Here is a 10,137-nt window from a genome sequence, read left to right on the forward strand (position 1 = left end):
AAAAGTCAAATGCGAAAGTGTTAAATATATTTTTGAAATAGTTAAACAATAATCAGTAAATTTACTTAATCGACAAATAATAATTTTATTAATATATTGATTTATTAATATTTTAATAAAACAAAACGAAAATCATGGAATTTATTTTATTTTTAAAAATGACTGTACAGAATTGTTTCATCTTATTCTTCCTATTTAACCCATTCTTTTTATATTTGCATCATTTTTACAATAGAAATTCAAACTGAATCATTATGTCATTCGGAATACCTCCGCTGTAATTCGAGATAAAGATTAAAAAATAATTAAAACAGCAAAAATATAAAAAGGAACAAATATACATTGCAGAAAAACACTTAGCGATAGAAAAGATACATTTTCAAAAAGAAAAAAAAATAACATAAGCATTGAAAAAATAGCATAAACCCATAAAGATACAAAATAGAAACTTAAAAACATAGCATAAACATTTAAAAACACAACATAAATGTTTAAAAATGCAATATAAATGCGTGGAAACATAACATAATAAATTAAAAACAAAATTTATTTTGTTGTTCAAGTCTCCATTGAAAAGACACCAATTAAAATTTGTACAAATATATAATAATCACGAATATAATAGCAGAAAATATCAAATACGTGATATGAGCGAAAATAATTTCATATAAATTGATATTCTTAAAGTTTTGTTCGAAGTGAAATAATATATGAGTGGACATTCCGAATACAAAATTCTTAACACAGACGTAAAAATTTATAATATTTTTTATAATCAATGAAAACTAAATAATTCCCCATGTGCTATTTTATGTTCTTAGATCAGATTTTTACGGCACTTTTCTTTTATTTTATTGGTATCATTACCTTTGAAAAAACGAAATCCATTTCTATTTTATTTAAAATATTTTATAAAAATATCTTCGCAAACGCATTATAATATTGAAAATTGATGCTTAAAAAAATTAAAAACAATCAAAAAGTCTTTCGCTTCAAAATTACTGAATATTTAAAAAAAACAACTATTAAATGATTCTCATATATTATTAAATGATAAATACAATGGAATTTCTAAAACTTAAATTCTTAAAAGTTTGTTCTAAACTGTATCATAGAAAATAATTTATGCATAAATATACTCTACAAGCTATTATTAAATAACTAGATCAAATTTGAATTTCTTAATTTAATAGTTTTCCAAAAATATTCAAATTTTAAAGGTTATTGTGTTTAATTAACTGCTTCTATTCTAGGCAATTGTTGTCGCTATTAAGCGGCTAGTGTTTATTAAAATGCTTTATTCATTCGAGTATAATGTAATTTTATACACTCTCATTTTGATCTCTTATTAAACAAGTTTTATTTTTATGCATTTTACAAAAAAAAGGCTCCCAGTTATTTAAAATGAAACTTTAATAAACATATCATTCAAATGAATGCATGTTTGCACGAGTTTTACAAAGGAATTAACAATTAAATTTCAGAAACTCCCTCCAAGGCATAATAAAACAATAGCGAGCAAGCCGTTTTATTTGATATGTTCTTAAACTGTGTACCATTTCTCAATACCTTTGTTTAAGGCTTATTAAGTCAACAGTTTTACTCGAAACAAAAGCCTTAGGACAAGAATAATTTCAAACAAAAAACAAAGTGGACTGTGTCATCATAGTACGCCTGAATAAACTTTGTATGTTTCAAAATAAATTAAGAACATCGGATTAAAATTCGCTGCTTATACGAATGAAGCATGTTTTCTCTCTTCTGCTGTGTTCACGTTATTGCCAGACAATTGAGTTTGATATTGTTTTGATAAGTAGTTTGAAACAAATTTGGCAAGTTCTTCATTTATCTTTAAAATAAAACTCATCCACCCTTGTATCCTTTACGTTATTAATGACTTTAAAATTGTTCCCTGGTTGTTGAAGATGGTTGCTGATGAAGAAGAAATTGCAATGCTTTTAATATAAAGTGTTCTTCAAAGTAGAGTTTTAGATTGATGAAAAATAATTTACTCTGCCTTGTGTAAGAAATTGATCATTGTAAATTTCATCGCCGTTCAAGATGGGAAAAAGAAAGGCGATTAAAATTATTGTTGAATAATAAATGTGCATTTAAAAATGCTATTCCTCTGTTTTATTCTAGCAAAGTTTTTATTTCTTTTAAAAACTGAGTAATGTATTTAATGCAATTTATATTATTGCGCTGACTACTCCGATATAATATATTTAATAGGAGATACTTTGCAAAGATGGCACAATGAGAAACATTATGTATAATATCGCACTTTTAAGATACTTTTATATAATTCAGATTCAAATTAAGACGGAAATTGGGATGCAAATTAGCATAGGAATGAAATCCGATTCTCATTTTTCTCAAAAATCAATTATTTTATTCTGTGTAATTTACTGCACAGTGCATGGTAACTGATTTGATTTCGGATGATGATTGATTTTTTTGGTATAGACGAAGATAGTCCACTCAAAATTCAATAAATAACATGTGGTCTTTAAATATTTAAATATGCTTTATTGAAAAATCCGTCTGCGGGGTGTACGGTAAAAGGTTGAAAAACTCAATAACAGTTGACGACTTTTTATTTTGCACAAAAACACACAAGACGCAGGTAAGAGAGTGCAGAAGAAATTTTCATAAAACAGCACTTTTAGAAAGCAATAATTGGCCTGTAAAAAATTCCGATTTTACAATAGCAACAGCATAAAACGCTGAGAGAGAAGTCGCTGGATATTAATACTCTTAAGAGAGAATTCGTTGAACTCTTATCTCGCCTTGACTAATGTTAACTGACTCACTCTCATCTGTGTGCTTTCTCATTTTATAGCCCATGTAATTAATCAAAGTCGTCTGAATTCGACTCCTATATAAGATAACGTCAAATCTGGAATAGTTTCTGAATGATTTTTATCACTAAAATTTCGAAATTTGTTGGCAATTTATTTTCAACCAATGATCTTGCATCCATTCACTGTCTATAAATTATTTTCTTTGCAACGAAACTAACTTCGCAGAGAAGCAATCTCTGTCTCTACAAACAATAAGCCGGCGTCCTGGCATAGGGGTAGCGCGTCTTCCCCGTGATCTGGGCGTCCTGTGTTCGAGTCCCGGTTCGAGCGTGGTTGTTCTTCCTCTGTTCTATCTGTGAGATGTGTGAATGTGTCCCCCACCCTTAAAAAGTTGTTGTGTAAGCGAATGTGATGCGTCAGTAGCTAAGACATACTCTTGGCCTTAGTTGGTGCTACTGAAACAAGAGCCGCTCTCTTGGCTTGAAATCGTTGATTTCGTCAGTGAGCTTGTCCATGGAAAGCCCCATTATAAACAACAACAAATAATAAAGATGAAGGTGTGTATATCGACACTCCACAAATGTTTGCCCTACAATTAATAAAATTGGTACTCATTTATCTAGGATAGTGGAAATGTGCACCTGGGTACGATTTTTTGAAAATTTGTAATTAATTAAAAAAAAACTGAATTTTGTTTTTTTTAGGATAACTTTTGAAAATATATTTGGAAAAAAAGAAAAAATTTCATATCGTTTCAAAATTTAAAAATTAATTTTAAGATGTCAATTTAATAGTCATAAGGTTTTAGGTAAGCTTTAGAATTTTTTTTATTATTTTTTCACAATTTCTAATTAATTTCTTGCTTATAAAAATATTTAAAAATTTTGTAAATATTTCTCATATATTTATCACGATACACATAGAGTAATAATGCTTCATGTATTACGCTTAGTTCTGGCCAGAAAACCTTTTAATAAACTCCTTATAAAAGTCTTTTTAGAGACATGTGTAAAAAACATAGGCGTTGCATTAAAATATGAAAAGGATTCCCTAATTTTAATTATAAAGACAAATAAATTTTTTACTATTATGCATAGAATCGAAAATATTCTTGATAAAGCTAACGCATTTTTATTTAATTTCATTGGAAAATAAAATATGTTTTAATCTTCAATAAAACTTATCGAATCATTTTTTTGTCATTCAGAAAGGATGTGAATCCTAAGTAGCAATTTTTTCGGAAGTAATTATCAAAGACATCGCAGAAAATATATATAGCATTGCACTGAGGGAACTCAACCTTTATAAAGAAATATTTAACCTTAAAGAAATTTTTTAAGCTATCAAAAGCAATGTGTTATAAACATATAATTTCTGCAAATGATATTTCACTCAAACATAAAAATTATAATTCCAAAATTATATTCACAAAAATTATAATTCCTTAAATATTCCCAAATACATCACTGTTATTTTTATGTAATATATTGATTAATTTAATATTTAATGTAACTGCGGAATTAAAATTTGAAATTATGAAAAATGTTTTAAGAAAACAAGCTAAAAGTTCATTGGGTATTTTTGCGACTTGCAAACTATATAAATTCTTAAAGACCTCGCATATGTAGCCATTATCTTTTTTTTTATAATATAATGATAATTTAATTCTTAATATAATAGAAAATGAAAACTATGAAAAATGTTATAAATCAACTAGAATTTGAATGATTTTCGGCATATAGAAAGTTGAAAACTTGAGAATAATTTCAAAATAAAATGAAGAGTCGAATAAAATGAAATAAATACATTTACCCTATTTTAAAAATAGTGCGATCTTTATACACAATGTTGAAATCCAAACTCTAAAGTATAAAAATAATAAAGAAAAAAATAAATAAATATAATAACAAAGTACACAAAAAATAAACTTCCGGTTTTAAGAAACGATTTAATGGCTAAACTTCCGTAATCGATAGATTGTTCTCCAATTTATACAAGCTTTTAAATTCTAGTGCAATGAATAAGTGGGCGAACTTGTTTCTTCCATTTCCGAATACATACCAATCGATAACAAAAAAAAATTAAGGAGCTAAATACCCATTAACTCTTTAATACAAGGGTGCGTTCCAAGAAATCGATGAAAAAATGAGCTTGGATATTTAAAAAATATCTCTCTAAATGACACAAAAAGGGAATCTTCGATTAATAGTCGACTGTAAATGGCAACAGTTAGAATTAAAGTCATAAAAATAGTAAGGATATTAAAAGTTTACCTGTACATATATAATGGAAAATAATTGAAAATATGTGACAAAATGAAAATTATATATGTAATAAAAAGAGTAAAAGGCAGTAAATTTAATAAATCATGTAATAAAAAGTGTATAAGACATTATATATATATAAAGATACATAATACAAATAATTATAATTTTTAAATTCATTAATTTTTTTCTTTCAGATCGAAGATTTTAATTTCCTCTCATATTAATATCGCAAATACTTTCATAGAGCAAAATAATAAATATAATTCCATCATTTTTTTTATAAAAATAAAATTTTATGAAAATCATATACAAACATAATCTATTTCGAAACCCATATCACTCAAAAATATAATAGAAAGTAATCAATACTTGTGCAAAATCTTAACTTTAAAATATACATTTGCTTGCAGAGAGGATTGCAAATTTCTATATTCGCAGGTACGTAATGAATAATTTATACTAATAGAAAAATTTTATAATTCATTTTGTAAAAATAATAGATATTCATTGATGAAAAATATTGACTTAATAAATCTACAACAATAAAGTAAGTTTTAAAAAATAATTACGATTTAAATTTTCTTGAAGGAAAAGAATGTTATACTTTCTAATAATTTAAAGCACTTTAAATATCAAGAAATTAGTTATCCCTTTGAATTCCGAATTTTATTAAACAATATTAAACAACCGAACATATTAAAACAATTTATTTTGTAAAAAAGCACAATTTTTAATATTAGAGTATTTTTTTTATAAATTTATTAATGTTTTATGTTACAATAAACACATAAAAACACAGTAATAAAAGTGAGCAACGAACCACTAGATCAAAGCAGATTCATAGCTTTATCTTGCATATTTCAAATATAGTGAATGAATGAAAATTTAGTTTTATGGATACAGGAAAACATTTCCTGGTTGAAAATAACACAAGTTGGAAGAGAATTCATTAATCAAATTTGAAAAATGAATTTTACATATGGTTTCAAAAGTAATTTAACATCGATCTAATATCCTTCCGCAATTAGTGCACTTTTCAAAGATTTTAAAAATTTTATTTAATTTACAACAAAATATTTTATTTGCCTTTTTAAAATCATTATCTACCAATTTTATTTGTAAAGACCATTTGTTAAAACACTTTATGAAAATTTGCAAAGAGAAGTGATAAATGTAAAATTTATTTACTACTGTAAAAATTAATTAAATACCTTTTTACATATTAATTTATTATCAGCAAGTTTACGACTCATGATTTGTAGTTTTTCATAATATATTAAACATATTTCTGTATTTTCCAAATAATTTATTTAATTTGTTCAGAATTTGGTTTAGATAATTAAAAGAATAATATAAATGAAATAACTAAGAAATTAGGAAGTAATTTAGAAATTAAAGTTATTTGGGATAATGTTTAGAACTTTTAAGAATAATTTGACATCTGAAACATTCAGAATTTATTTTTTTAGAAACGATAAAATCTATTATAGCTTAATTACATAAAATTTAAACATTTTCAGGAAAAACTGCATATACACTAAATTTAATATTAAATAAACATCATCCAAACTAATGAATGAAAAAAAAACTGCATCAAAAATTTTCAACTATTATTCGTTTGCAAGTATAAATTAAAGAAAAAAAAACTTACTTGAATATTATCCTACTTTTACTTCCTCTTTAATGTCCCATTAAACGTAGTCCACACTATAAAATGCAACGAGAACAAAGTGCTTGAGAATAAGTACTAAAACTCGTGTTCAGAATGATTTTCCCAACTATTCTTAAGAGCGATGCCAAACTGCAAAGAGAAATGATCCAGTGAAGAGCGCGCAGAATTTCTGTGAAAGAAAGACTGGCCGAAGAGCTCAACGAGTAGTTTGAGTTGGGAATACAACACGAGCGCACTCTTGTGGTTGAACTTTGAACCGCCATCGGAAACAAGTAATGAAAATATCTAACAAACATAGAAACGAATGAATGGGTCCACAGAAACTTGGTAGTTTGCCGACTGTTCTTTGGAAACAATAGTGTTGATTTTCGATTGCTAGCGAAGTATATAATGATGCAGGTAGTAGTTTAAGGAAGCTTTGTTTACTGAGCGAAATGATCCGAGACTACTCGTGAGAGCATTATTAATGGGCTATTAATATCGGTCATACAGTTTATTCAATAATGTAGGAAAAGCTTATAGTTTATCTTTTGAGAATGATTTATTCTTGAAAGAATAATTTAGGCTACAAAGTAGAATAAGGAAATGAAAGATTCAAGAAAAATGGAAGATTTCCAGTCTAATGAGTCAATTCTTTGCCTAATGAATGTTTTGCTGAAAACGGCAAAATGGAAACCATGTGAAAAAAAATATTTTAGGAATTGTGAAGCATTTTTATAAACAATTCTACTATTAGGAATGATATAATTTGTTTCTACAATTATATTTTAATATAAAAATATTTCTTTTTATTTCAATTCAAGAAATAAATTTTTACTCAATTTTTTTTAACCTGAAGAATCAACAGATAAATCTCCACATCATGTTGCATTATTTAATGACTTTTTATAAATTACTTTATTTCAATTATGAATAATCAATTATTGTTTTGAATGTGTTTAATATAATTTTTGTTCATGCAAATTTTAATGAAAATGGAATAAGTTAAAAGATAAGAGAAATTTCAAATTATCATTTGCATATGCAGATTAAACATATTTATGTGTATTATATTTAATTTTGAAACCGCACTTTTATTTATATTTGTGAGAGAAAAAGTTTTACTGAAATATTAAATATTTACATTTGTAATGTATTCAATAAATCTATTATACATATTTATTACATATGCATAAAATGATTAATTATCGAATAAAAAACACACTTTCTTTTCACAACAAATTACTTTTGAAGAAATTAATCTAAAATATTTAAATTTGTAAATGGAATAAATGGAAAAAATATACCAAAATTGCATTGGAAATTCCCTGTTTTATTTACCCAATCAAATATTTAAATTGTCATGATAAAGAAAAAACTCTTTTGGTCGAAAGAAAAGATTTTATTAAAAAATTTAATTAGCATCTAATTGCGTTCAACATTAAATTTCTGAGAATTCAATTTCATTGCAAACATGATTAAAAATGAAGACTTATATAAAAATTAAATTTGGCCCCTAGCATATTTTTTATTACTTTAAGAAAAAAATAAAAATTACTTTCTGCTTGATGGCTGCAAATGATAAAAAATATTTATAATTTTTAAATTCATATGATAGATATATTTTTACATTTTGTTGAAATACTTTGTTAATTTGAAATAGAAAGTCATGTCACATTTAAATAATAAATTCTGTTTTCTTTTTGTTTAAACAGATTATACTTTTGTATTTCTGTTGAAAGAATTATGGGCAAAAATGAAATTTAAACGTTTAAGTCATAATAAAAGTAATAATAAATATTGTTATGAGTATATAAATTAAAATTAGAATCATTTACTATTATGACCGTACATATATATATATATATATATATATATATATATATATATATATATATATAAAAGAGACGTTTAAGTCATAAACAAAGACAATAAAACGATATTTTAAGACACAAAGTAATATACCATAAGTAAATTTAATCGAAGTAGAAAAATGCAAAGAATGTTATTAAATAAAATAAAAAAAGTAATTAAATAAAAGAAGGAAATAAAAATAGCACAACTATTACTAATTTTATGATATATATTATTTCATCATTATATTCTTCCACATTCCATTCAATTTTGTGGAATTTTCCTTTGGTTCAATTTTATATAGAATATGTTAAAAGATAATTACTTAATAATTCCAAATACAGTAATTATTTACTAACTGGCATACATAAATCTATTTGTTGGTACAGTTCGGATGGTCTGAACTGTGCAACTCAATTAAATCTAAATTAAATTAAACTATTAGTTCAACTTACATAAGTTTTAAATTCGAGATTAGTTATGTTTGTATGTCTTATCCTTATTCAATTAAAACACTTTAAGTCTGCAGTTCATGCGTCATATTCGCCTCTTTAGAAGTATTTGACTGATATTGAGAAATCAGAGATAAAATAAAAGGCTAAATGATGGTGGTACACAGATATTTTATGCCAGACTAATCTTGTTAAGTTAGCATTCGTTTGAAAATGGACTAAATTTAAAAAGTTCTTTTTAATGAGTTTTGTTTCAAAAGACTTGGGTAAGCAGGGAACTTTTGCCAGTTCATGTGTTGTTGAAATTAAATTTTAATTTATTGCTTTTAATTAAATGTCTTTTGTGTAAAAGGATTGCATCGTGTTTTGAACATTCAAAACAGATTCATTTCTTTCAAAGTCGCGGTAATAATTATAGATTTCAAAACAATACAGTTTTTTATTCAGTTTCATATTTCCCATAATACAAATTATGTTTATTTTCCCCATTTATACAATCATATTTTATTTGCAGTTTAATGTTTTTAGAATAGCTTTGTGGCCACATTAATCATATAATCACAATAAATCACTGCTACTTTTTATATTTCACTTGATACAGAAAAAAAATGTTAATCATCGAAATTCATCTGAGAAAATTCTAAGGTATATTGGTAGTTAAATAAATATCAGACTAAAACTTTTCTTGAACTAATCTTTGCTTTAATAAGCCTAAATCTTTACTTGTTTCTGTAGATCTAATCCATATCACTCTTACTTTTATATTTCAATATGCCGCATCTCTTGTTAAATTTTTATTGTACTTTGCAATGATACACTATTTGGCTTGGCAGACTTTTAAATAATCCAAATGAGGTCATTACAACAGGATTTCAGTAACATATATATATCCTTAAGATTCTGTCCATTTTCAATGACTCTGTTCATTTCCAACAGTTTGAATAGGAAAACAAATCATTTTATAAGGAAGGAAATGAGCTTGGCTCGATTTAAGCGATAGACTGCTGCGAGAAAATTTAAATTATAATTTGTAATATTTATTATACTAGCCACCTTTAGCGATCAGTTGGTTTGCAGGATTATTGGCTATGTTTACTAATAACTAAATC

The 10,137-nt window shown here is 25.5% G+C and overlaps 1 protein-coding gene across 1 annotated transcript in view; it reads right to left on the reverse strand.

Moving 5' to 3' along the window:
• The window catches only part of LOC129966173 (endothelial cell-selective adhesion molecule-like), a 372,715-nt gene extending 365,811 nt beyond the window's left edge, over positions 1 to 6,904 (reverse strand). The window contains exon 1 of the mRNA XM_056080574.1: positions 6,723 to 6,904. The gene's annotated coding sequence lies outside the window, so the exon portion shown is untranslated. The remainder of the gene's footprint in view (positions 1 to 6,722) is intronic.
• Positions 6,905 to 10,137: the final 3,233 nt, after the last annotated feature.

This window comes from Argiope bruennichi, chromosome 4, assembly GCF_947563725.1.
Source record: "Argiope bruennichi chromosome 4, qqArgBrue1.1, whole genome shotgun sequence".
In the NCBI taxonomy this organism is placed as follows: domain Eukaryota; kingdom Metazoa; phylum Arthropoda; class Arachnida; order Araneae; family Araneidae; genus Argiope; species Argiope bruennichi.